Source organism: Arachis stenosperma, chromosome 9 (genome assembly GCF_014773155.1).
Source record: "Arachis stenosperma cultivar V10309 chromosome 9, arast.V10309.gnm1.PFL2, whole genome shotgun sequence".
NCBI classification, from domain to species: domain Eukaryota; kingdom Viridiplantae; phylum Streptophyta; class Magnoliopsida; order Fabales; family Fabaceae; genus Arachis; species Arachis stenosperma.
The window spans coordinates 70908108-70921264 of NC_080385.1; the positions used below are offsets into that span (position 1 = coordinate 70908108).

At 41.1% G+C, this 13157-nt stretch overlaps 1 non-coding gene across 1 annotated transcript; it reads left to right on the top strand.

Moving 5' to 3' along the window:
• Positions 1 to 3535: 3535 nt before the first annotated feature.
• On the top strand, positions 3536 to 3643 carry LOC130952992 (small nucleolar RNA R71). Its single transcript, XR_009075166.1, has one exon. It is a non-coding gene; the product is annotated as a small nucleolar RNA R71 (small nucleolar RNA).
• The last annotated feature ends 9514 nt before the right edge of the window (positions 3644 to 13157 follow it).

The window sequence follows — 13157 nt, forward strand, 5'->3', positions numbered from 1 at the left end:
GATGAGCGGATAATTTGTATGCTTTTTGGCATTGTTTTTAGTATGTTTTTAGTATCTTTTAGTTAGTTTTTATTATATTTTTATTAGTTTTTAGTTAAAATTCACTTTTCTGGACTTTACTATGAGTTTGTGTGTTTTTCTGTGATTTCAGGTATTTTCTGGCTGAAATTGAGGGACCTGAGCAAAAATCTGATTCAGAGACTGAAAAGGACTGCAGATGCTGTTGGATTCTGACCTCCCTGCACTCGAAGTGGATTTTCTGGAGCTACAGAAGCCCAATTGGCGCGCTCTCAACGGCGTTGGAAAGTAGACATCCTGGGCTTTCCAGAAATATATAATAGTTCATACTTTGCCCAAGATTTGATGGCCCAAACCGGCGTTCAAAGTCACCTACAGAAATTCCAGCGTTAAACGCCGGAACTGGCACCTAATTGGGAGTTAAACGCCCAAACTGGCATAAAAGCTGGCGTTTAACTCCAGAAAAAGTCTCTACACGAAATTCCTTCATTGCTCAGCCCAAGCACACACCAAGTGGGCCCGGAAGTAGATTTTTATGTCATTTACTCATCTTTGTACACCTTAGGCTACTAGTTTTCTATAAGTAGGACCTTTTACTATTGTATTTTCATCTCTGGACATCTAGTTCTTAGATCATTGGGAGGCTGGCCATTCGGCCATGCCTAGACCTTATGCTTATGTATTTTCAACGGTGGAGTTTCTACACACCATAGATTAAGGTGTGGAGCTCTGCTGTACCTCGAGTATTAATGCAATTACTATTGTTCTTCTATTCAATTCCGCTTGTTCTTTATCCAAGATATCACTTGTTCTTCAACCTGATGAATGTGGTGATTGACGCCCATCATCATTCTCACCCATGAACAAGGTGACTGACAACCATTCTTGTTCTACAAGCATCTGAGGCTTAGTGAATATCTCTTGGATTCTTTAATCGGAATCCTCGTGGTATAGGCAGGACCTGATGGCGGCATTCAAGAGAATCCGGAAGGTCTAAACCTTGTCTTGGTATTCTGATAGGATTCAATGATTGAATGACTGTGACGTGCTTCAAACCTGTAACCTACTGGGCGTTAGTGACAGACGCAAAAGAGTGATTCTATCCGGTAGGGGAGGGAACCAAACCGGTGATTGGCCGCACTGTGACAGTGTAAGAGCATTAGCTTTCACTGCGCGGATGGGAGGTAGCTGCTGACAACAGTGAAACCCTACACGAGCTTACCATGGAAAGGAGTAAGAAGGATTGGATGAAGACAGTAGGAAAGCAGAGAGACGGAAGGGAAGGCATCTTCATGCGCTTATCTGAAGTTCCTACCAATGAATTACATAAGTATCTCTATCTTTATCTTTATGTTATTTTCGTTCATCACCATTATACATTTGAGTCTGCCTGACTGAGATTTACAAGATGACCATAGCTTGCTTCATACCACCAATCTCCGTGGGATCGACCCTTACTCGCGTAAGGTTTATTACTTGGACGACCCAGTGCACTTGCTGGTTAGTTGTGCGAAGTTGTAGTGATCACAATTTCGTGCACCAGCCAGTCTGGTGCCCTTTTCTGGCGTTAAACGCTCAGAATGGTGCCAGACTGGGCGTTAAACGCCCAACAGCTAGCATTACTGGCGTTTGAACGCCAGCTTCTTCTCCTCCAGGATGTGCTGTTTTTCTTCCTGTTTTTCATTCTGTTTTTGCTTTTTTCATTGTTTTTGTGACTTCTTATGATCATCAACCTACAAAAAAGATAAAATAACAAAAGGAAATAGTTAGCTATAAAACATTGGGTTGCCTCCCAACAAGCGCTTCTTTAATGTCATTAGCTTGACAGAGGACTCTCATGGAGCCTCAGAAGTGCTCAGAACCGTGTTGGAACCTCCCAACACCAAACTTAGAGTTTGAATGTGGGGTTCAACACCAAACTTAGAGTTTGGTTGTGGCCTCCCAACACCAAACTTAGAGTTTGACTGTGGGGCTCTGCTTGGCTCTGTTTTGAGAGAAGCTCTTCATGCTTCCTCTCCATGATGATAGAGGGATGTCCTTGGGCCTTAAACACCAAGGATTCTTCATTCACTTGAATGATCAACTCTCCTCTATCAACATCAATCACAGCTTTTGCTGTGGCTAGGAAGGGTCTGCCAAGGATGATGGATTCATCCATGCACTTCCCAGTCTCTAGGACTATGAAATCAGTAGGAATGTATGGTCTTCAATCTTCACCAAAACATTCTCTACAAGTCCATGAGCTTGTTTTCTCGAATTGTCTGCCATCTCTAATGAGATTCTTGCAGCTTGCACCTCAAGGATCCCTAATTTCTCCATTACAGAGAGGGGCATGAGGTTTACACTTGACCCTAAGTCACACAAGGCCTTCTTGAAGGTCATGGTGCCTATGGTACAAGGTATAGAAAACTTCCGAGGATCCTGCCTCTTTTGAGGCAGTTTCTGCCTAGACAAGTCATCCAGTTCTTTGGTGAGCAAGGGAGGTTCATCCTCCCAAGTCTCATTTCCAAATAACTTGTCATTTAGCTTCATGATTGCTCCAAGGTATTTAGCAACTTGCTCTTCAGTGACATACTCATCCTCTTCAGAGGAAGAATACTCATCAGAGCTCATGAATGGCAGAAGTAAGTCCAATGGAATCTCTATGGTCTCATTTTGAGCCTCAGATTCCCATTGGAACTCAGAGGAGATTGGTACACGCTCATTGAGGTCTTCCTCAGTGGCGTCCTCCTCTTCTCTTTCCTCTCCATATTCGGCCATATCTATGGCTTTGCACTCTCCTTTTGGATTTTCTTCTGTATTACTTGGGAGAGTGCTAGGAGGGAGTTCAGTGACTTTCTTGCTCAGCTGACCCCCTTGTCCTTCCAAATTTCTGATGGAGGACCTTGTTTCATTCATGAAACTTTGAGTGGTCTTTATTAGATCAGAGACCATTGTTGCTAAGTCAGAAGTATTCTGCTTAGAACTCTCTGTCTGTTGCTGAGAAGATGATGGAAAAGGCTTGCTATTGCTAAACCTGTTTCTTCCACCATTATTGTTATTGAGACCTTGTTGAGGTCTCTCTTGATTCTTCCATGAGAAATTGGGGTGATTTCTCCATGAAGAATTGTAGGTGTTTCCATAGGGTTCTCCTAGGTAATTCACCTCTTCCATAGAAGGGTTCTCAGGATCATAGGCTTCTTCCTCAGATGAAGCTTCCTTAGTACTGCTTGGTGCATTTTGCATTCCAGACAGACTTTGAGAAATCAAATTGACTTGTTGAGTCAATATCTTGTTCTGAGCCAATATGGCATTCAGAGTGTCAGTCTCAAGAACTCCTTTCTTCTGACTATCCCATTGTTCACAGGATTCCTTTCAGAAGTGTACATGAATTGGTTATTTGCAACCATTTCAATCAATTCTTGAGCTTCTGCAGGCGTCTTCTTCAGATGAAGAGATCCTCCAGCAGAGCTATCCAAGACATCTTGGATAGTTCAGAGAGACCATCATAGAAAATACCTATGATGCTCCATTCAGAAAGCATGTCTGAAGGACATCTTCTGATTAATTGTTTGTATCTTTCCCAAGCTTCATAGAGGGATTCTCCATCCTTCTGTCTGAAGGTTTGGACTTCCACTCTAAGCTTACTCCATCTTTGTGGTGGAAAGAACTTTGCCAAGAAGGCATTGACTAGCTTTTCCCAAGAGTCCAGGCTTTCTTTAGGTTGAGAATCCAACCATATTCTAGCTCTGTCTCTTACAGCAAAAGGGAATAGCATCAGTCTGTAGACCTCAGGGTTAACCCCATTAGTCTTGACTGTGTCACAGATTTGCAAGAATTCAGCTAAGAACTGATGAGGATCTTCCATTGGAAGTCCATGGAACTTGCAATTCTACTGCATTAGAGAAACTAATTGAGGCTTAAGCTCAAAGTTGTTTGCTCCAATGGCAGGAATAGAGATGCTTCTCCCATAGAAATCAGGAGTAGGTGCAGTGAAGTCACCCAGCACCTTCCTTGCATTGTTGGCATTGTTGTTGTTTTCGGCTGCCATGGGTTCTTCTTCCTTGAAGAATTCGGTCAGGTCCTCTAAAGAGAGTTGTGCTTTGGCTTCTCTTAGCTTTCTCTTCAGGGTCCTTTCAGGTTCAGGATCAGCTTCAACAAGAATGCCTTTGTCTCTGCTCCTGCTCATATGAAAGAGAAGAGAAAAGAAAATGTGGAATCCTCTATGTCACAGTATAGAGATTCCTTGAAGTGTCAGAGAAAGAGAAATAGAAAGAAGAAGGAGAAGAAGAATTCGAACTTTAATTAGATAAGGTTCGAATTGTGCATTTAGAAGGAGTGGTACTCCATAAATAGTAGGATGTGGGAAGGAGGGAAGAGAATTTTCGAAAATTCAATCAAAAGATTTTGAAAACATTTTGAAAATTTGATTGAAAATTTTCGAAAATTCAAAGTGAAGAAGAAATCAATTGATTTTTGAAAAAGATTTTGAAATTAGAAATCAAAAAGATTTGATTGAAAACTATTTTGAAAAAGATGAGGTTAAAAAGATTTGATTGAAAAGTTATGGTTTTTAAAAAGATGTGATTGAGAAGATATGATTTGAAAACAATTTTAAAAGATATGATTTGAAAACAATTTGAAAAGATATGATTTGAAAATTAATGACTTGCCTAACAAGAAAAGATATGATTCAAACATAAAACCTTTCTTAATAGAAAAGGCAAAAAATGTTCAATCAAATCATTAATTGTTAGTAAGTATCTTTGAAAAAGGAAAGAAATTGATTTTGAAAACATTTGATTGAAAAGATATGATTTGAAAAAGATTTGGTTTTAAAAAACTTTGGAAACTTGAAAAAAATTGATTTTGAAAACAAAATCTTCCCCCTAGCACCATCCTGGCGTTAAACGCCCAGAATGGTATACATTCTGGCGTTTAACGCCCAAAATGCTACCTCTTTGGGCGTTAAACGCCCAACCAGGTACCCTGGCTGGCGTTTAAACGCCAGTCTGCCTTCTTCACTGGGCATTTTTGAATGCTCAGCTTTTTCTGTATAATTCCTCTGCAGTATGTTCTGAATCTTCAATTCTTTGTATCATTGACTTGAAAAGACACAAATTAAAAATATTTTTGGATTTTTAATAATCAAAATGCAACAAGAATCAATTAACAATGCATGCAAGACACCAATCTTAGCAGTTTGTGTGCTACTGACACTATATGAGACACATGAACACTCAAGTCAATAGAATTTAAAGATCAAAACAAGAAATATATGCATGGATTCGAAAAATATAACAAAAACATGCATTTGACACCAAACTTAAGATGAGACTCTAGACTCAAACAAGAAATATTTTTGGATTTTATGGTTTTGCAAATTTTTTTTTGTATTTTTCGAAAATTAAGTGGGAAAAGGTATCAAAATTCTTAATGAGAATTCCAGGAATCAGTGCAATGCTAGTCTAAGACTCCGGTCCAGGAATTAGACATGGCTTCACAGCCAGCCAAGCTTTCAAAGAAAGCTTCGGTCCAAAACACTAGACATGACCAAAGGTCAGCCAAGCCTTAGCAGATCACTGCTCCAAAAGCAAGATTGATTAAAATCAACAAGCTCTTGTGGTGATAAGTTGAAACCTCGGTCCAATCAGATTAGACATGGCTTCTCAGCCAGCCAGATTTCAACAAATCATCATGAAACTCTAGAATTCATCTTCAAGAATTTCGAAAAAAAATACCTAATCTAAGCAACAAGATGAACCGTCAGTTGTCCAAACTAGAACAATCCCAGGCATTGTTACCAAAAGCTTGCTCAAAACTTGAACAATCCCCGGCAACGGCGCCAAAAACTTGGTGCACGAAATTGCAATAACACTTTTGCAACTCCGCACAACTAACCAGCAAGTGCACTGGGTCGTCCAAGTAATACCTTACGTGAGTAAGGGTCGATCCCACGGAGATTGTTAGCATTGAAGCAAGCTATGGTCATCTTGTAAATCTTAGTCAGGCAAACTCAAATGTATATGATGATGAACGAAAATAACATAGAAGATAAGGATAGTGATACTTATGTATATCATTGGTGTAAGAGCTTCAGACAAGTGTATGAAGATGCCTTCCCTTCCGTCTCTCTGCTTTCCTACTGCCTTCATCCAATCCTTCTTACTCCTTTCCATGGCAAGTTCGTGTAGGGTTTCACTGTTGTCAGCAGCTACCTCCCATCCGCGCAGTGAAAGCTAATGCACGCACTCTATCACAGTACTGCCAATCACCGGTTTGGTTCCCTCCCCTACCGGAATAGAATCACTCTTTTGCGTCTGTCACTAACGCCCAGTAGGTTACAGGTTTGAAGCACGTCACAGTCATTCAGTCATTGAATCCTACTCAGAATACCACAGACAAGGTTAGACCTTCCGGATTCTCTTGAATGCCGCCATCAGTTCTTGCCTATACCACGAAGACTCTGATCTCACGGAATGGTTGGCTCGTTTGTCAGGCGAGCACTCGGTTGTCAGGCGATCAACCACGCATCGTGCAATCAGGAATCCAAGAGATATTCACTAAGCCTCAGATGCTTGTAGAACAAGAATGGTTGTCAGTCACCTTGTTCATGGGTGAGGATGGTGATGGGCGTCAATCATCACCTTCATCATGTTGAAGAACAAGTGATATCTTGGTAAAAGAACAAGCGGAATTGAATGGAAGAACAATAGTAATTGCATTAATACTCGAGGTACAGCAGAGCTCCACACCTTAATCTATGGTGTGTAGAAACTCCACCGTTGAAAATACATAAGAACAAGGTCTAGGCATGGCCGAATGGCCAGCCTCCCAAAGAGGGTTCAATCATAAAAACATGATCAAAAGGCTCTCTCTAATACAATAGTAAAAGGTCCTACTTATAGAAAACTAGTACATAGATGAGTAAATGACATAAAAATCCACTTCCGGGCCCACTTGGTGTGTGCTTGGGCTGAGCAATGAAGCAATTTCGTGTAGAGACTCTCCTTGGAGTTAAACGCCAGCTTTAGTGCCAGTTTGGGCGTTTAACTCCCAATTAGGTGCCAGTTCCGGCGTTTAACGCTGGAATTTCTTGAGGTGACTTTGAACGCCGGTTTGGGCCATCAAATCTTGGGCAAAGTATGGACTATTATATATTGCTGGAAAGCCCAGGATGTCTATTTTCCAACGCCGTTGAGAGCGCGCCAATTGGGCTTTTGTAGCTCCAGAAAATCCACTTCGAGTGCAGGGAGGTCAGAATCCAACAGCATCTGCAGTCCTTTTGAGTCTCTGGATCAGATTTTTGCTCAGGTCCCTCAATTTCAGCCAGAAAATACCTGAAATCACAGAAAAACACACAAACTCATAGTAAAGTCCAGAAAAGTGAATTTTAACTAAAAACTAATAAAAATATAATAAAAACTAACTAGATCATACTAAAAATCTACTAAAAACAATGCCAAAAAGCATACAAATTATCCGCTCATCAGTTATTCAACCACCTCTTAGCTTGATCTTTTACAGCAAATGGAAACAGTAATAGTCTATAGACATCCTGATCCACCTCTTTATCACGTACTGTGTCAGCAATTTGTAAGAATTGTGCCAGAAACTCAGTAGGTTCTTCCTGTGGAAGACCGGAATACTGGCAATTTTGCTGCACTATGATAATGAGTTGAGGATTTAGCTCAAAGCTGCTTGCTTTAATGGGAGGTATACAGATGCTACTCCCATATGCAGCTGTAATGGGGTTAGCATATGACCCCAGAGTCCTTCTGGACTGCTCAATTCCACTTAGGTCCATGATGGAGAAAGGGAAATGATATGGATTGCAAGTAGATTATTTATTTTTTTATTTATTTTTTTTAAAGTGACCGAAAAAATATAAAATAAAATAAATAGAGAATAAAATTAAATTTCGAAAATTAATAGAAAATAAGATCAAAGCAAATTGAAAACTGAATCAATTAGTTAATTAAAAAGATTTTGGAATTAGCAATTAAAAAGATATGATTGAGAATTATTTTGAAAAAGATATGATTGAGAAGATATGATTGCAAATAAAAATGATTGAAAAGATATGATTTTGAAAATCTTTGACTAATTTAATGCAAAATTTCGAAAATTATGAGTAAAACAAGGAAAGGATATTTTTTTATTTTTAAATTTTAATGAGGAAAGAGAAAAACAACAGAACGACACTAAACTTAGAAATTTTAGATCAAAACAAAGAGAACAAACAAGAAAACTTTGAATGTCAAGATGAACACCAAGAACACTTTTTTGAAAAATTTTTAAGTGAATAAAAGCACAAAAGACACCAAACTTAAAATTTTTAGAAAATCAAACACAAATTTTCGAAAACTTAAAGGAAAACACAAAGAAGACACCAAACTTAAAATATAAAACTAAACTCAAATAAAAGACTCTAAACCAACAAAAATAAATCAGTCCTAATCTAAGCAACAAGATAAACCATCAGTTGTCCAAACTCGAACAATCCCCGGCAACGGCGCCAAAAACTTGGTGCACGAAATTGCAATCACACTTTGCAATCCCGCACAACTAACCAGCAAGTGCACTGGGTCGTCCAAGTAAAACCTTACGTGAGTAAGGGTCGATCCCATGGAGGTCAGGATATCAAAGATTATCAGGATTGATTGTAAAAAGCAAAAGAACATGAAACAGGTACTTGAATTGCAGTGATGGAGAATAGGTTAAGGTTTTGGAGATGCTCTGTCTTCTGAACCTCTGCTTTCCTACTGTCTTCTTCTTCAAACACGCAAGGCTCCTTCCATGGCAAGCTGTATGTAGGGTTTCACCGTTGTCAATGGCTACCTCCCATCCTCTCAGTGGAAATGTTCAACGCACCCTGTCACGGCACGGCTATCCAGCTGTCGGTTCTCGATCATGTCGGAATAGAATCCAGTGATTCTTTTGCGTCTGTCACTAACGCCCCACAATCGCGAGTTTGAAGCTCGTCACAGTCATTCAATCATTGAATCCTACTTAGAATACCACAGACAAGGTTTAGACCTTCCGGATTCTCTTGAATGCCGCCATCAATTCTAGCTTATACCACGAAGATTCTGATTAAGGAATCCAAGAGATATCTACTCAATCTAAGGTAGAACGGAGGTGGTTGTCAGGCACGCGTTCATAGTTGAGAATATGATGAGTGTCACGGATCATCACATTCATCCGGGTTAAGAACAAGTGATATCTTAGAACGGAAGCAAGCATGATTGAATAAGAAACAGTAGTAATTGCATTAATCCATCAAGACACAGCAGAGCTCCTCACCCCCAACCATGGGGTTTAGAGACTCATGCCGTAGAAGATACAATGAGAAACGTGTAAAGTGTCATGAGGTACCGATACAATGTCAAAAGATCCTATTAATAGTGAACTAGTGATCTAGGATTTACAGAAATGAGTAAATGACAGAAAAATCCACTTCCGGGCCCACTTGGTGTGTGCTTGGGCTGAGCAATGAAGCATTTTCGTGTAGAGACTCTTCCTGGAGTTAAACGCCAGCTTTTATGCCAGTTTGGGCGTTTAACTCCAATTTGTATGCCAGTTCCAGCGTTAAACGCTGGGAATTCTGAAGCTGATTTGCAACGCCGGTTTGGGCCATCAAATCTCGGGCAAAGTATGGACTATTATACATTGCTGGAAAGCCCAGGATGTCTACTTTCCAACGCCGTTGAGAGCGCGCCAATTGGGCTTCTGTAGCTCCAGAAAATCCACTTCGACTGCAGGGAGGTCAGAATCCAACAGCATCTGCAGTCCTTTTAGCCTCTGAATCAGATTTTTGCTCAGATCCCTCAATTTCAGCCAGAAAATACCTGAAATCACAGAAAAATACACAAACTCATAGTAAAGTCCAGAAAAGTGAATTTTAATTAAAAACTAATAAAAATATACTAAAAACTAACTAAATCATACTAAAAACATATTAAAAATAATGCCAAATAGCGTATAAATTATCCGCTCATCACTTGCCATAGTGGGTACTTAACTTCTCTTATGAACCCTGCCTCTAGTAGTGCTTGCACCTGTTCTGCTACAGCCTGAGACCGTTCTGGCCCGAGTTTTCTTCGTCTTTGTTATACCGACCGGGATCCTGGATAGACTGCCAACTTGTGGCTCATCAGTTCGGGATCTATGCCTGGCATGTCGGCAGCTTTCCATGCAAAGAGATCAGCATTATCTCGTAGGAACTGTATGAGTGATTCCTTTGCATCTCCTTTCAGGATCATGCCAATATTAGTTGTCTTATCCGAGGTGTCTCCGATCTGAACTTTCTCTACTTCACCTTCGGGCTGTGGACGGAGTTCTTCTCGCCTCTGAACTCCACCAAGTTCGATTGTGTGGAACTCTCCTCCTTCGCCTCTGATGTTTAGACTTTCGTTATAACAGCAATGCGCCATCTTCCGATCTGCTTTTATTGTAGCTATCCCTTCTGCAGTTGGAATTTTCATACACAGATATGGAATTGAAACTATTGCACCGAGTTGGTTTAACGTTGTCTGACCTATTAAAGCATTGTAGGCTGAGCTTACGTCGACCACGATGTAGTCTATCTTGAGTGTTCTAGATTGGTTCCCCTTTCCGAAGGTTGTATGTAGCGAAACGTATCCCAGTGGTTGTACTGGGGTATCCCCAAGTCTGAACAGGCTGTTCGGGTATGCTCTTAGCTCTTTTTCTTCTAAGCCGAGCTTGTCGAAGGCAGTTTTGAATAAGATGTCAGCGGAGCTTCCTTGGTCAATCAATGTACGGTGGAGGTTGGCGTTTGCCAGTATGATAGTGATGACCATGGGGTCGTCGTGTCCTGAGATGATTCTGGATGCGTCTTCTTTGGTAAACGTGATTGCTGGGATGTCTGGCGCCTCCTTCTTTCCTTCGACATGGTATACTTCGTTGAGGTGTCGCTTGCGAGATGATTTGGAGATTCCTCCTCCCGCAAATCCGCCGTGGATCACGTGGACGTGTCTCTCCGGTGTGCGAGGTGATCGCTCAGACCATCCGACATCTTCATCCCTTCTTCTTTTTCTTGGCTCTTCGTCCCGGTTGGCCAAAAACTGATCTAGTTTTCCTTCTCTTACTAATTTTTCTATGACATTTTTCAAGTCGAAGCATTCGTTGGTGGAATGTCCTCAGACTCGATGATACTCACAGTATTCGTTCCGATTTCCTCCTCCTCTTTTGCCTTTGAGTGGCCGAGCTCGGGGTATTTTTTCCATATGACAGACTTCTTTGTAAACATCTACTAAGGATACCCTAAGAGGGGTGTAGTTATGATATTTTTTTATTTTCTCCCCGGAGCGATCTTCCTTTTTCTTGGATTCTTTATCTTTATCTCAGTAGGCGGAACCGAACCTCGAGGCTTCCCCAAGTCGAGAATTCTCCTCTATGTTGATGTACTTCTGCGCTCGTTCTTGTACTTCGTCCAGGGATGCAGGGTACTTCTTAGATATAGATTGGCTGAAAAGTGCTTCTCGTAGGCCATTTATGAGACCCATAATGGCAGCTTCTGTTGGTAGACTTTGTATGTCCATGCATGTTTTGTTGAATCTTTCCATGTAGTTACGAAGACTTTCCCGATCTCCTTGCTTGATCCCTAGTAGGCTGGGGGCATGTTTAGCCTTATCTTTTTGTATGGAAAATCTGGCCATGAATTTTTTGGCCAGGTCGTCGAAGCTCAAGATGGACTTTGGAGGTAGGCTGTCGAACCATCTAATGGCTATCTTGGTAAGAGTTGTTGGAAAGGCTTTGCAGCGAACTGTATCCGAGGCGTCAGTGAGGTACATTCTACTTCTGAAATTGCTGAGGTGATGGTTAAGGTCTGAAGTGCCGTCGTACAGAGTCATATCCAGAAGTTTAAAGTCCTTTGGGATTTTGGTCTTCATGATTTCCCTGGTGAATGGATCTTGATCCTTGCGAGAGCTATCCTCTGGAGTGGATCGAGTAGCTTTGGTTTTGAGATCGGCTTTGAGTTTTAGAAGCTTATCTTCTAATTTCTGGCGTCACCTTATCTCCCGATGTAGATCCTCTTCTTTTTCGCGTTGATGTTGGGCTTCTTTCTCGAGTTGTTTTAATCGATCTTGAAGCGCTTCTATGGCTCCTGCGTTTGGAGAATTCTTTTCGTTGTTAAGTTGGGGAGTATCCTTTGGTGTAGTGTCTGTGTTTTTGTGCGGCATTCTATCCTCTAGATCTAAGTCGTGGTCGTTGTCATGGTCATCCGCCATGGTGATGGGATGACTTCCAGGTTCCCCGGCAACGGCGCCAATGTTTCGAGGGTTACATGAAACTGTAGGTCGATCTCGGACGAGATCTTCTGTGCTGGTCGGAGCCGACGTGTCCGGAAGGTGTGTAGCAGCCGGAGCTGGTGTGTCTGACTTGTGGAACTGAGAATGCTGCTGATCCCTTATCACCGTATGGTGGGGGTACCTGAAAGGGACTCCGATGCTTAAGTTAGTAAGGGTATTAAACAGGTATTGAGTAGAATCAGAGTATGAGTTATACCTGGGTGCTCCAGTGTATTTATAATGGTGAGATGTGACCTTCTTTAGATAAGATAAGTTAGTTATCTTATCTTATCTTATCTTTTGTCGAGGTCAGCTTATCTTCCATGGAAATGCCCTTATCTCTATAGGCTTGGGCTGCCCTTGGATCGAGATCGTATTCCTTGAGTTGGGCCCTTCTTTGGGCTTTCCTGTCGATTTGGACCGAGTTCTTTGCGAAGAAGTCGGTCCACTTGACCTAAAGAGGTCGGTCTCCTTGTCTGTAGAACATCCCAGGTCGGACAGCTCGACCCAGGGTATGAACACTTGTGTTCCTTCCACTTTTGCACGCTTCCTCTTCATTCCTTACGCCATCCTTGCCCTATGAAGCCTGAAACACTTAACACAAAGATCACGGCATCGAATGGTACGAAGGAAAATAAAAATGTAAAACTAAAAGGTCATTAGGAAGCAAGTTTTCAATCATAGAATATTTTTAGGAATGAATTATAAATACATACAAATCATATGAATAAGCGGGTGAAGACTTGATAAAACCACACAATTAAACACAATATGAATCATAAAATAGTGGTTTATCAACCTCCCCACACTTAAACATTAGCATGTCTTCATGTTAAGTTGAAGGAG